The 12,245-nt window shown below is 51.5% G+C and overlaps 1 protein-coding gene across 1 annotated transcript in view; it reads right to left on the bottom strand.

Annotated features, from left to right (window-relative positions):
* Window positions 1-11,561, bottom strand: part of NRROS (negative regulator of reactive oxygen species) — a 28,880-nt gene extending 17,319 nt beyond the window's left edge. Inside the window, exon 1 of the mRNA XM_062177284.1 lies at window positions 11,482-11,561. The gene's annotated coding sequence lies outside the window, so the exon portion shown is untranslated. The remainder of the gene's footprint in view (window positions 1-11,481) is intronic.
* Between the last annotated feature and the right edge of the window lie 684 nt (window positions 11,562-12,245).

Raw genomic sequence — 12,245 nt, 5'->3', positions numbered from 1 at the left:
GGTGCTGTGGTGCAGGTTAAAGCTCTGGCCTGAAGCGCAGGCATCCCATATAGGTGCCGGTTCTAGTCCCGGCTGTTCCACTTCCAATCATGCTCTCTGCTATGGCCTGTGAAAGCAGTAGAAGATGGCCTAAGTCCTTGGGCCCCTGCACCCACGTGGGAGACCCAGAAGAAGCTCCTGGCTCCTGGCTTCGGATTGGCAAAGCTCTGGCTGTTGCGGCCATTTGGGGAGTAAACCAGAGAATGGAAGACTTCTCTCTGTGTCTCTACCTCTCTCTGTAACTCTTTCAAATTAAATAAATAAATAAATAAATAAATAAAATAAGGGCCGGTGCCGCGGCTCAATAGGCTAATCTTCCGCCTGCAGCACCGGCACACCAGGTTCTAGTCCCAGATGGGGTGCCAGATTCTGTCCCGGTTGCCCCTCTTCCAGGCCAGCTCTCTGCTGTGGCCCGGTAGTGCAGTGGAGGATGGCCCAAGTGCTTGGGCCCTGCACCCAATGGGAGACCAGGAGAAGCACCTGGCTCCTGCCTTTGGATCAGCACGGTATGCCAGCTGCAGCGCGCCAGCCGCAGCAGCCATTGTGGGGTGAACCAAGGGAAAAGGAAGACCTTTCTCTCTGTTTCTCTCTCTCTCACTGTCCACTCTGCCTGTAAAAAATAAATAAATAAACAAACAAATAAATAAATCAATAAAATGGAGGGGGCTGGCTACAGTGCCGGCGTGCCATATGGGTGCCAATTCAAATCCTGGCTGCTCTACTTCCCATCTAGCTCTCTGCTGTGGCCTGGGAAAGCAGTAGAAGATGGCCCACGTCCTTGGGCCCCTGCACCCTCGTGAGAGACCCAGAAGAAGCTCCTGGCTCCTGGCTTTGGATTGACCCAGCTCCAGATGTTGCAGCCATTTGGAGAGTGAACCATCAAATGGAAGACCTCTCTCTCTCTCTCTCTCTCTCTCTCTCTCTCTCTGCCTCTCCTTCTCTGTGTAACTCTGCCTTTCAAATAAATAAATAAATCTTTAAAATAAAATAAAAGGGCTCCAGCTTCGTGATGCAGTTAATTAAGCCAAGGCTTGCAACCCTGGCATCTCATAGCAGAGTGCTATATTAAGTCCTGGCTGCTCCACTTCCAATCCAGCTTCCTGTTAATGTGCCTGGGAAGGCAGCAAGTGATGGTCCAAGTGCTTGGGCCCCTGCCATCCACATGGGAGAACCAGATTGAATTCCTGGCTCCTGGCTATAGCCTGGTCCAGCCCAGACTGTTGAGGCCATTTGAGGAGTAAACCAGCAGATGGAAGCTTTCTCTCTCTGTCTCTTTCTCTGACACTCTGCCTTTCAAATCAATCAATCAATCAATCTTTAAAAACTACAAGAGGAATGAGCATCATGGTGCAGCTGGCTTACCACCTCTTGGGACACCATCATCCCATATCAGAGTGCCTGGGTTTGAGTCCCATCTCTGCTTCCTGCTAATGCGCACTCTGTGAGACAGCAGATGATGGCTTAAGCACTTGGGTCTCTGCCACCCACGTGGGAGGCCTGGATTGAGTTCAAGGCTCCAGTCTTCAGCATGGTGCAGGCCTAGCTGGACTTTGGGGGGTGAACCAGTGGATAGGAGATCTCTGTCTTTCTCCTGCCTCTCCATCACTCTGCCTTTCAAGCAAATAAAAATAAACTTAAAAATAAGGTGACAGAAAATTAACACATAAAGGTACAAACTTTTTCAAAAGTACACTTGGGTGCACAGCCTCGCAGTTAAGACACTTGTCTTCCACGATGGAGTGCCTGGGTTTGATACAGTACAGATCCTGGGAGACAGCAGGTGATGGCTGAAGTGATTCAATTCCTGTCTCCACATGAGGGACCTAGACTGTGTCCCCAGATCCTGGCTTCAGCCTGGCCCAGTCCTGGTTGTTTTAGGTACTTGGGGGGTGAACCTGCAGATAGCAGCTCTCCCTCTGTCTTGTCTCTTTCTGTCTCTCTGCATCACACACATTTTTTTAACTGCATTCTAGTGCTAATCAGATTCATGTGAAATAGGAAAAACAATTTCTTTTTGGGGTATTCACAAATCATCATGTTAAAAAATAATCTGTGCCTAAAATAATTTTATTTGCAAGGATTTTGCTTGGAGAAATCATATTTACATCAAATAGTTTTTGCAAAATGCAAGTGTATTTATTGCTGAAAACATCAGCTGATAAAGGAAAGAAGACAGACGGGGTGAGAGATACCCAGCCATGTGAACCAAACTTTAAATTTAATAAGAAAACCATTCCACTGCTGAGAAGTGATCTTAGGATTACTTTGATAGCTTGTTATCAAACCCAAGGGAGACACGGAACACCTTTTTAAAAGATACCACGCGGTCCCTTTTCCTAAAAGTAACCCACGATGTGTACTTTATTAAAATTGGCATATAATTCATATAAAATTCACCCTCAGAGTGTACAAGTCACTGTGTTAGCATATCTACAATGCTGTGCAACAATAATCACTAATTCTAGAATATCCGCATGGCCCCCAAAGAAATGCCACATTGTTAGCAGTTGTCCCCGATGCCAGCTTCCCCTCACCCCACCCCCTGGACACTGCTGCTCTACTTCCTGTCTCTATGGATTTCCTATTCTGAGCATTTTCCATAAATAGACTCATACAAGGTGTGGCCTCTTGTGCCTGGCTTCTGTCACTTAGCATGCATAATGCACTCAAACTTCATCCACGTGGCCTCGTAAGTCAGGAAGGCCCTCCTCCCCACACTGATCAGTATTCCATCACACGAATGCACCACACTCTCCGCTCTGCCATCACCTGATGGACACTTGGGCCACCATGGACAAGGCCGCTGTGAACACTCATGGACAAGTGTGCAGGGGGAAGGCACAGTTCTCCTAGACATCTGACTGGGCGCAGAATTGCAGGACTTCGTAACCATATGGTGACATAATGCGTCAACTTTGAAGGGACAGCCAGACCGTTCTCCAGGGTGGCTGCACCGCGGCTGCCCCAGCAGTGCAGGAGGGCTCTCACGTCTCCACATTCCAGCACTCGCTAGTGCCTCTCATCACTGGAGTCTCCTGGTGAGCGTGAAGGGTAGCTTGTAGCTCATGGTGGTTTTGATCTGCATTTCCTTAATGAGCAAGGAGAGAGGGCAACTTTTCATTTGTTTATTGCCATCCCTGTATGTTTTGGAGAAATCTGTACTCCTGAATCCAAAGATTTATTATCATTATTTTTAATAAGTTTTAAAAATATATTTATGGGGCCGACACCATGATGCACTAGGTTAATCCTCCGCCTGCAGCGCTGGCATCACATATGGGCACCGGGTTCTAGTCCCGGTTGCTCCTCTTCCAGTCCAGCTCTCTGCTGTGGCCCGGGAAGGCAGTGGAGGATGGCCCAAGTGCTTGGGCAGGGGAGACCAGGAGGAAGCACCTGGCTCCTGGCTTCAGATCGGTGCAGCGCGCCAGCCATAGCAGCCATTTGGGGGGTGAACCAAAGGAAGGAAGACCTTTCTCTCTGTCTCTCTCTCAGTGTCTAACTCTACCTGAAAAAAAAAAAAAAAAAAAAAGAAAGAAAGAAAGAAAGAAAGAAAGAAAGAAAGAAAGAAAGAAAGAAAGAAAGAAAGAAAACTAAAGAGAAGCAGGTGAGATCTGTGTGGACTAAGAGACCCTGGGCCAAGCCTGGCTCCTTCACGCCAGTGGTGGCCGTGAGGGATGATAACACCTGCCTTGCTGCTCTCACAGGGTTGTGCCAACACAGAACGAGGGAGTGTGTGGAGAAGCTTGGGCCACGTCAGGGACACTGTGGATCTCCAGTGTGCGGGGCGGGGGACCAGTTCCTCCCAGGCTGCAGGAGGAGGGCCTCTCCCCCACCACCGGGCAGACGCTTCCCAAAGGGAGAGCAGGCAGAGGCAGAGCGAAACAGCAGCGTTCCCTGCAGAGGGGCAGCTGGCACTGAAATCAACAACACAAGGACAAAGCAGCAGCTTCTCCCACCCTCGCGGGCTGCAGCATGTCGACCTGGGCCCTTCAGGGGCGGTGAGACGAGCCCACCAGGCTGTGGGGACTGTGGGCAGAGCTTACAGGCTTAGGGGCTGCAGTGGGATGAGAAGGAAAAAACACCCCACCGCACCAACTTGATTTTCCTACAGAAGCGCACAACCGAGGAATGAACTGATGTGAACGCCTGACAAGGGGCCGACTCAGCTCAGCGGGACACTCTGGGTATCCCAGAAGGCCCAGGTGTTAAGGGGCTTAGCTCCCAGTCTTATGTTACTGGTTAATGGAGTCATGTCTGCCCAGTGGTAGTAGATTGGACATACTCTCATGAGTATGTCCAATTATCAGAGTACTGCTCAAGTGAACTAGAAACTAGGATGAGGCAGCATGCAATGGGCCTTGAAGGGTGAACAGGAGTTTGTCAGGAGACAAGGCCAGAGGAAGAGCCTCTCCCACAGAGCAAACAGCATGTGAAAATGCATGATTCAGCCAAGGAGAGCGAGTATCCCAGGGTGGCTGGGCTTGTGGTATTGAGGTTGTTGGGGTGGAGCCCCACAATGAAGTCATGGCAGCTTTCTAAAGAGAGACATGGGGGACCAGCACTGTGTCACAGCAGGTTAAGCTGCCACCCACAACACTGGCATCCCGTATGAGCAGTGGTTCAAGTATCGGATGCTCCACTTCCAATCCAGCGCCCTGCTAATGCGCCTAGGAAAGCAGCAGAGGATGGCCCAAGTCCATGGCCCCTGGCACCCACATGGGAGACCCATATCTAATTCCAAGCTCCTGGCTTCAGCCCAGCACAGCCTTAGCTATTACAACCTTTGGGGAGTGAACAAGCAGAAGGAAGATCTCTCTCTCATTCTCTGTCTCTCCCTTTCTCTGTAACTCTGCATTTCAAAATAAATAAGTCCTGAGAGAGAGAGAGAGAGAGAGAGAGAGAGAGAGAGATGGACATGGGCAGCAGGATGCTCCTGTCTCTCTCTGCTTCCTGGCCTGCTGTGTGATCCCCCCTCCACATCCTTCCAGCATCCACTGCCCTCATCAGACACCAAGTGACTAACGGAGCCGCTGATCTTAGACAGTGATTCTCCAAAACTGAGCAGAAGTAACCGATCTCCACTTGTAAGTAGCTTCTCCTGGCAGTCTTAGTTGCAGTAGTGAAAAGCTGACTGCTAGGGTGGGCAAGATCTGCCTAATAGTTCCCAGGTCCCCGCCAGGCTCTTCAGTGTAACGGCTCCCGGTCAGGGAGTGCCCACCTTGAGCTAAGTGTTCTGCCAGGCGCTTTACCTAGTCTAACCCGCACGAGGCGCTGTTACCACTTCACACGCGGTGAACTCACAGGCTGTGCAGCTGGAGAGTGTTGGAGCTACGATTCAAGCCGGGTCTGTGAGTGCTGCAGCGACTCAACCTCAACACCACAAGCCCAGCCGGCCCGGAGGTACTCGCTCTCCTCAACCAAATCATGCTTTTTTTTTTTTTTCACACGCTGTTTGCTCTGCGGAGGAGGCCCTGCCTCTGGTCTCACTCCCCTGACAAACTCCTCTTCATCAACGCTGTCCTCATCGTAGCTAATAGTTCAGTTGAGCAACAGTACACACATAAGGGTTTATTAGAGGTAGTTATAGCTCCTGTAAAAGTGTTATTTTTAAAAATTATCTAACTTTTATGTTTATGGAAAGAAATGTGAGCAGTCACTAGGTCTTGTTAGTTCTTTAACTTTCTCCTAACACTGTATTATGAAAAACATTTTTTTAAAATATTTGCTTTTGTTTATTTGAAAGTCAGAGTTAGAGAAAGAGAGGGAGAGTCGGAGAGATCTTCTGTCTGCTGGTTCACTCCCCAGATGGCTACAGCCACTGGCGCTGGGCCAAGGTTAAGCCATCCAGGTCTCTCACATGGGCGGCAGGGCACCAAGGACTTGATCCATCTTCTGCTGCTTTTTCAGGCACATTAGCAGGAGGAGCAGCCAGGGCTTGAGCTGGCGTCCATATGGGATGCCACCTGCTGTGTCACAGCACTGACCCTGATGAAAAATTGTCAATATAGAGCAAAACTGGAAGAATGTTGACAGCAATCAGTGATATACCACCGACCTAGATTATACTATGAACACTTTGCTGTACTTGCTTTAGCAAATGTCTGCCCATGCCTCTATCGTATCCACCCTTTAATTCACTTAATTTGTTTCTGCATTTCAAGATAAATTAGTCTTCAGAACACTTTCCCATAAATAATTCCGTGACTTCACTTGTTGGAAATGTTGCTATTTTTTCAGTCTTCTGAATCAGTTTCATTGAAGGGCATCCCAAGATCACATAACTATTTTATTTGAAAAAAATTCCAATGTTGTTAAAAAAAAAAAAAGCAGACAGACAAAATGATTTGATAACTACCAGCTTAGTGCTCTCAGCTGGAATTAGGAAGAAAGTAGCTCATGGTGAAGAGTGAATAACTGATATCCTCTGGAACGCACAGCTCTTCCCTGGCTTTCATACATATAACAATGAAAGTTAATGTTTGCCTGGTGTAGTTTCAGGTGAGGGACATCATTTTGTCCTTTTCAAAATCCCTGAAATTACACTGGTAACTTGTTCTAAGTTTTCTTTTCTTTTTTTCCTTTCTAGAACTTTTATTTTTTTAATTATTTATGTATTTGAAAGGTGCAGAGTCAGAGAGAGAGAGAGAGAGAAATCTTCAAACCACTGGTTCACTCCCCAAATGGCCACAACAGCTGGAGCTGGGCCCCACTGAAGCCAGGAGCCAGGAACTCCATTGTGGTTCCCACATGGGTGGCAGGCGCCCAAATACATGGGCCATCTTCCGCTGCCTGCCATATGCATTAGCAGGGAGCTGGAGAGCGGAGCAGCTGGGACTCGAACCAGCACTCTGATATGGGATGCCCATGTCACAGGCATGGGCTCAACCTGCTGCAGCACAGCGCTGGCCCCTTCCCTCTGGAACTTATTTGAATTCAGAGAGGAAAGGGAATCGTGTGGTTTCTTTAAAAAGTATCCTCTCTAAAACAAATAATGGTGCTGAGGGAATTGTTGGAGAAAGCAAAGAGAAGTGGATGGTAATGTAATACTATCATCGGTCCATAACAGTAATGGCCATGGAGGCTGTGAAGACTTCCTGGAGACCTTTGACCACATTTGCTACCTGCACCAGCTCTGTGCCAGAGGTGCTGTTTCCATTGTTGTTGTGGTAAACACCACTTGGATGCATCACGGACATTCACACCGCTGTACGACCGTCTCCACGTGGCTTGCCCTGGGCACCTGACGTTTGCTCTGGAAATCAGCTGGTTTTGCCTCTCCACATTCATTTCCTTCTGGTAACAGCTCCCCAGTTCCCCCTGAGGAAACCACGGTTCTCCTTTCTCTTCTTTCTAGAGGACGTTAATTCTGACGGAATGCATCATCCACTTCTAACAGCGCACTTCGGCAGCCTGACATGCGCACTGCGGGGTCACCGACCCCTGCCTTTCATCAGATGTCCATGCCTGGTTCTCATCCCAACTCTTGACTCCAGAGAACGGCCTGTGATTAATGCTGGACCCATTAGAGCATCCTACTTTCCCAACCACAGCGACAAGACCCCAAGGATGAGTGTGAGAGTGAAAGGGAGAGAGGAGCTGGCCATGTGGAGCAGCAGGTTAGGCAGCCACTTGCGATGCCAGCATCCCACATCGCAGACCGCTGGTTCATGTCCCAACCGCTCCTCTTCCAGTCCAGCTCCCTGCCAATGCACCTTGGAAGGCAGTGGAAAATGGCCCAAGCATTTGGACCCCTGCCACCCAGGTGGGAGACTGGATGGAGCCTCTGGCTTCCGCCTGGCCCAGACCTGGCTGTTGCCGGCATTTGGGGAGTGAACCAGTGGATGGAAGATTCTCTCTGTCTGTCTGTCTGTCTCTCCTTCTCTATCACTTTGCCTTTCAAGTAGATGAATAATTAAAGAAGAACTAATGGGAAAGGGGCCTCCTCTTTGTGCTTCAGATGCTAAACCAGTGAGAATTAAGCTTAGGGTGATGGGCAGCCATCTTTGTCACCAAGCCCAGCACCCCCTGATAATGAAGCCCACACGAGGGGAACAGAGCTGAGGAAAGGGGATGTATGGTTCCGGCCATGTTGCTTTAACACCCAGAGCCAGCCATGTCTGAACCACTGAGCCGTAGGCTTTTCAGTGATTTCAACCAATAAATCCCCTTGTTGAAGCAAAGTTGAGGTTTTTGGGTCATTTACGTCTTAAAAGAAACCTGTCTCATGGATCTCCAGTTGCACAGGAGGCTTTATGAGACCCAGGGATCCAGAGCAGGAGGTGAAGATGCCGCTGGGGACTCCTGCGTCCCATACGAGAGCGCCTGGAGTGCTCCTCTGCTTCTGATCCAGCTCCCTGCTAATGGTGCCCTGAGAGGCAGCAGCGATGGCGCCAGTGCTGGGTGCCCGGCACCCACGTGGGAGACCGAAGGGAATTACAGGCTCCTGGCTTCAGCCACAGCCAGCCCTGGCTGTTGAAGGCATTTGGGATGTGAACTAGTGGATGGAAGGTCTTTATCTGTCTCTTGAACTGCCTTACAAATAGATAAATAGGGGTGGTCGCTGTGGCGTAGTGGGCTAGGCCTCTGCCTGTGGCACTGGCATCCCATATGGGTGCCGGTTTGTGTCCTGGCTGCTCCTCTTCCGATCCAGCTCTCTGCTGATAGCCTGGGAGAGCAGTGGAGGATGGCCCAAGTCCTTGGGCCCTGCACCCATGTGGAAGATCCAGAAGAAGCTCCTGGCTCTTGGCTTTGGATCAGCACAGCTCCAGCCATTGCGGCCATTTGGGGAGTGAATCAGCGGATGTAAGACCTCTCTCTGTGTCTCTACCTCTCTCTGTCTGTAACTCTGCCTCTCAAATAAATTTTTTAAAAACAATCTTTAAAATAAATAAATAAATAAATAAATAAATATTTAGGAGAGAGAGAGAGAGGAGGGAGCAAGCACACTCCCATCAATGGGTTCATTCTCCAAATGCCTGCAGTAGCTGGGGCTTAACCTACTGTGCCACAAGGCCTACAGGAGCTCCCTTTAGCTATCTATGTGTGTGTGTGTGTGTCTGTCTGTCTGTCTGCCTCTTGAGTAAAGAATTTTTTTAAATCATCACCTTAACTAACCGAGTGCCTTACAAATTGAATACACACATTTATTCAAGGATGAAATTGAGAACAATGGTTTGGGGAAGAAAATGAATATAAAAAATGATGCCAATGGGGCCAGTGCTGTGGCATAGCAGGTAAAGCTGCCGCCTGCAGTGCCAGCATCCCATATGGGTGCTGGTTCGAGTCCCAGCTGCTCCACTTCCGATCCAGCTCTCCGATCTGGCCTGGGAAAGCAGTGGAAGATGGCCCAAGTCCTTGGGCCCCTGCACCTGTGGGAGACCCAGAGGAAGCTCCTGGCTTCCGGCTTTGGATCAGTGCAACTCAGGCCATTGCAGCCATCTGGGGAGTGAACCAGCAGATGGAAGACCTCTCTCTCTCTCTCTGCCTCTGCCTCTTGTAACTCTGCCTTTCAAATAAATAAATCAATCTTTTATTTAAAAAAAAAAAAAAGAGACCAAAAGTAAAAGCCAAAACCAAAGGAGACTGTAACCAGTTGTCAGTGATGCGCACTGAGCACCAGTGAGCAGGCACCTGTAAGCGTCTTACCCACAAGCTCGACCTGAGCAGGCTGGGAAGCTCAGCCTCCCTAACTCAGCGGACCCGAGCATTGGGTGAGGCACGTGGAGCTGTCCCTGCAAGAGGGTCGCCTCTGCTTTGTGATGCAGGTGCCCACTGCAGCCAGTGCGCAGGGCACCGCCAGTATGAGCACTGTTCTTTGCAGACAGTCAGGACCAGAGACAGCCCAGCGCACTGCTAACCCATACCCCAGAAGCAAGACACGGCGAGCCTGCTCTCTGTTTAGGAAGCTCCTGCACTTGGATGACAGGCATCGGGAGCCTCGGGCTCAAGTGCACAGGGTTCTTCACCAAGTTCCCAGGAGGGGACCCATTTGATGAAAGCACTTTTCTTGGCAAGGCTGTGTTTTTGTTTATTTATTGTTTATTTGAACGCCACAAAGAGACAGAGAGGGAGAGCATCCATATGCTGGTTCATTCCCCAAATGCCTGCAACAGGTGGAGCTGGGTCCTCTAGTCAGGAGCCTGAAACCCCACCTGGGTCTGCCACGGCCAAGCATGCGAGCCAGCACCTGCTCCCCCCAGGACGCACATTAACAGGAAGCTGGGATCGAAAGAACTGAACCCAGGCCCTCTGAGGTAGGATGTGGGCGTCCCAAGAGGCAGCCTCACCTCGGTGCCAAACACCTGAGCCTGGAGTTTGGGGTTTAACCTACGGACAGGAGTTGGGATTTTTTCCCTGGGCCCACAGTCCTGGAGTCCCAGGAGCTCAGGGTTTCATGTACAGATCTGTGGGCTGTGTGAGGAAAATAAGCACGCCTCAGCGCCACAACGCCAAGGAAACCACCAGCATCCCTGGCCACCGGGGTGCATCTCAGCCTCAGCAGGGAAGGAAGGAGGAGCACAGGAAATCGGGGAGGGCCAGCTGCGCACACTCTACCGCACAGTCCTCCTGTGTCCCACCCCCACCGCAGGTGCCTCCCTCCCTGGCTGTGTCCTAGGCCCCAATCCTGCCACCAGCCTCAGCCTCCTGCAGGCCCAGCCACCATCAGCCAGGCACGTGTCCACCTCCTCTGGGGGCACAGTGGAGCTGCCAGCCCCCTCGAGGGCAGCAGAGGGCAGCAGGAGCCACGTTCTTGCATCCTTACATCTCCTGGGTCTGTGGGGGATGTATGTTGCCCTACACGACCCAGCCTGCACCCAGAGGCCAGGAGGGCCCCAGAAGAGCACTGGACAAGGAGTCGGAAGGGCTGAGTTCTAGTCTCCCTTTGACACTTACTATCTGGGGTCCCAAGGAACAGAGCCTGCTGAATCCCACCCCCCCACACACAAATGCTCTGCGGGGGAGGGGTTCTGCCAACAGCCACAGCGGCATCCCCAGGGCCTGGCACGTGGAGGACATCGTGGGTAGAGGGTGGTGGCCAGGACGGTCTCATCTGTGAACTGGTGCGGGGTAGGGGTAGAGGTAGGGGTAGGGGTAGGAAGGGAGAGCCAAGCCGTCGCTTGTTCCCACTTTGCAGGTGAGAAAACTGAGGTTCAGAAACGTTTGCCGACCTGCTCACGTTCTCCCCCGCCAACACACACAGTCACGACTGATGCTGAGGCCCCGACTGTTGCTACTGCACCACCCCACCTTTTCAGTCCTAAGCGCTCCTGCAGGGAGTTGTTCCCACCCAAGCCAGGCTGGGCTGCAGCGGCGGCCGACCTGGGACGCAGCGAGCCTCAACTTCCCGCTGCGCTCCGTGCTGCCGGCCAGGGCGCCAACCTCCCACTGCCCAGCCTCCCGGCGCGCCCACCTCCGGGAGGCCCCCGCGCGGAAAATACTCACGGCTCCCGCAGGCCCAGGCGGCTCCGCGGGGCGCATCCTCTCCAGGGGCTCCCGCCTCCTCGAGAGCAGCCAAACGCGGGGCTGGGCTGCCTCCTCTCTGGGGCATCGGATTATTTTAGCACTTGCGGAAGGAACGGACGGAAACTGAAGTCACATGGAGCTCGAGCTGCAGCTCAACGACTCAGCAGCGCTCAGCCTCCCCGGGAGGGAACTGCCCCCTGCGGCGCGGGGGCTGGGACGCGCCCTTGCAGCACCTGCCGCACGGTCGCCAAGGAGCCCCCAGCAGACTAAGCGGACTGGACTCCCCAGGGGTTCTTGGTTGTTCTTAGGGTTTGCCCCTGGGGGCCCTTGCCTTCTAGGGCTGTCTGCCTGGAAATGCATTTCCCAAATTATGTCCAAAGAGCGTGTTGAGGCAGATTTGGGAAGTGGGCAGCTCAGGGATCTTCCAGTTATAGAAGGGGAGAGTCCTTCCCCTTCAGCCCAGTCTTTTTTTTTTTTTTTTTTTTTTTAGGATTTATTTTATTTATTTGAAAGAATTACAAAGAAAGGTAGAGACAGAGAAAGAGAGGTCTTCCATCCGCTGGTTCACTCCCCAGACGGCCATCCGGAGCTGCGCCGATCTGAAGCCAGGAGCCAGGAGCTTCTTCCAGGTCTCCCACACGGGTGCAGGGGCCCAAGGACTTGGGCCATCTTCTACTGCTTTTCCAGGCCATAGCAGAGAGCTGGATCAGAAGTGGAGCAGCCGGGACTAGAACCGGCGCCCA

This window comes from Lepus europaeus, chromosome 2 (assembly GCF_033115175.1).
Source record: "Lepus europaeus isolate LE1 chromosome 2, mLepTim1.pri, whole genome shotgun sequence".
Taxonomy (NCBI): domain Eukaryota; kingdom Metazoa; phylum Chordata; class Mammalia; order Lagomorpha; family Leporidae; genus Lepus; species Lepus europaeus.
This window is presented reverse-complemented; position numbering and strand designations above follow the sequence as displayed.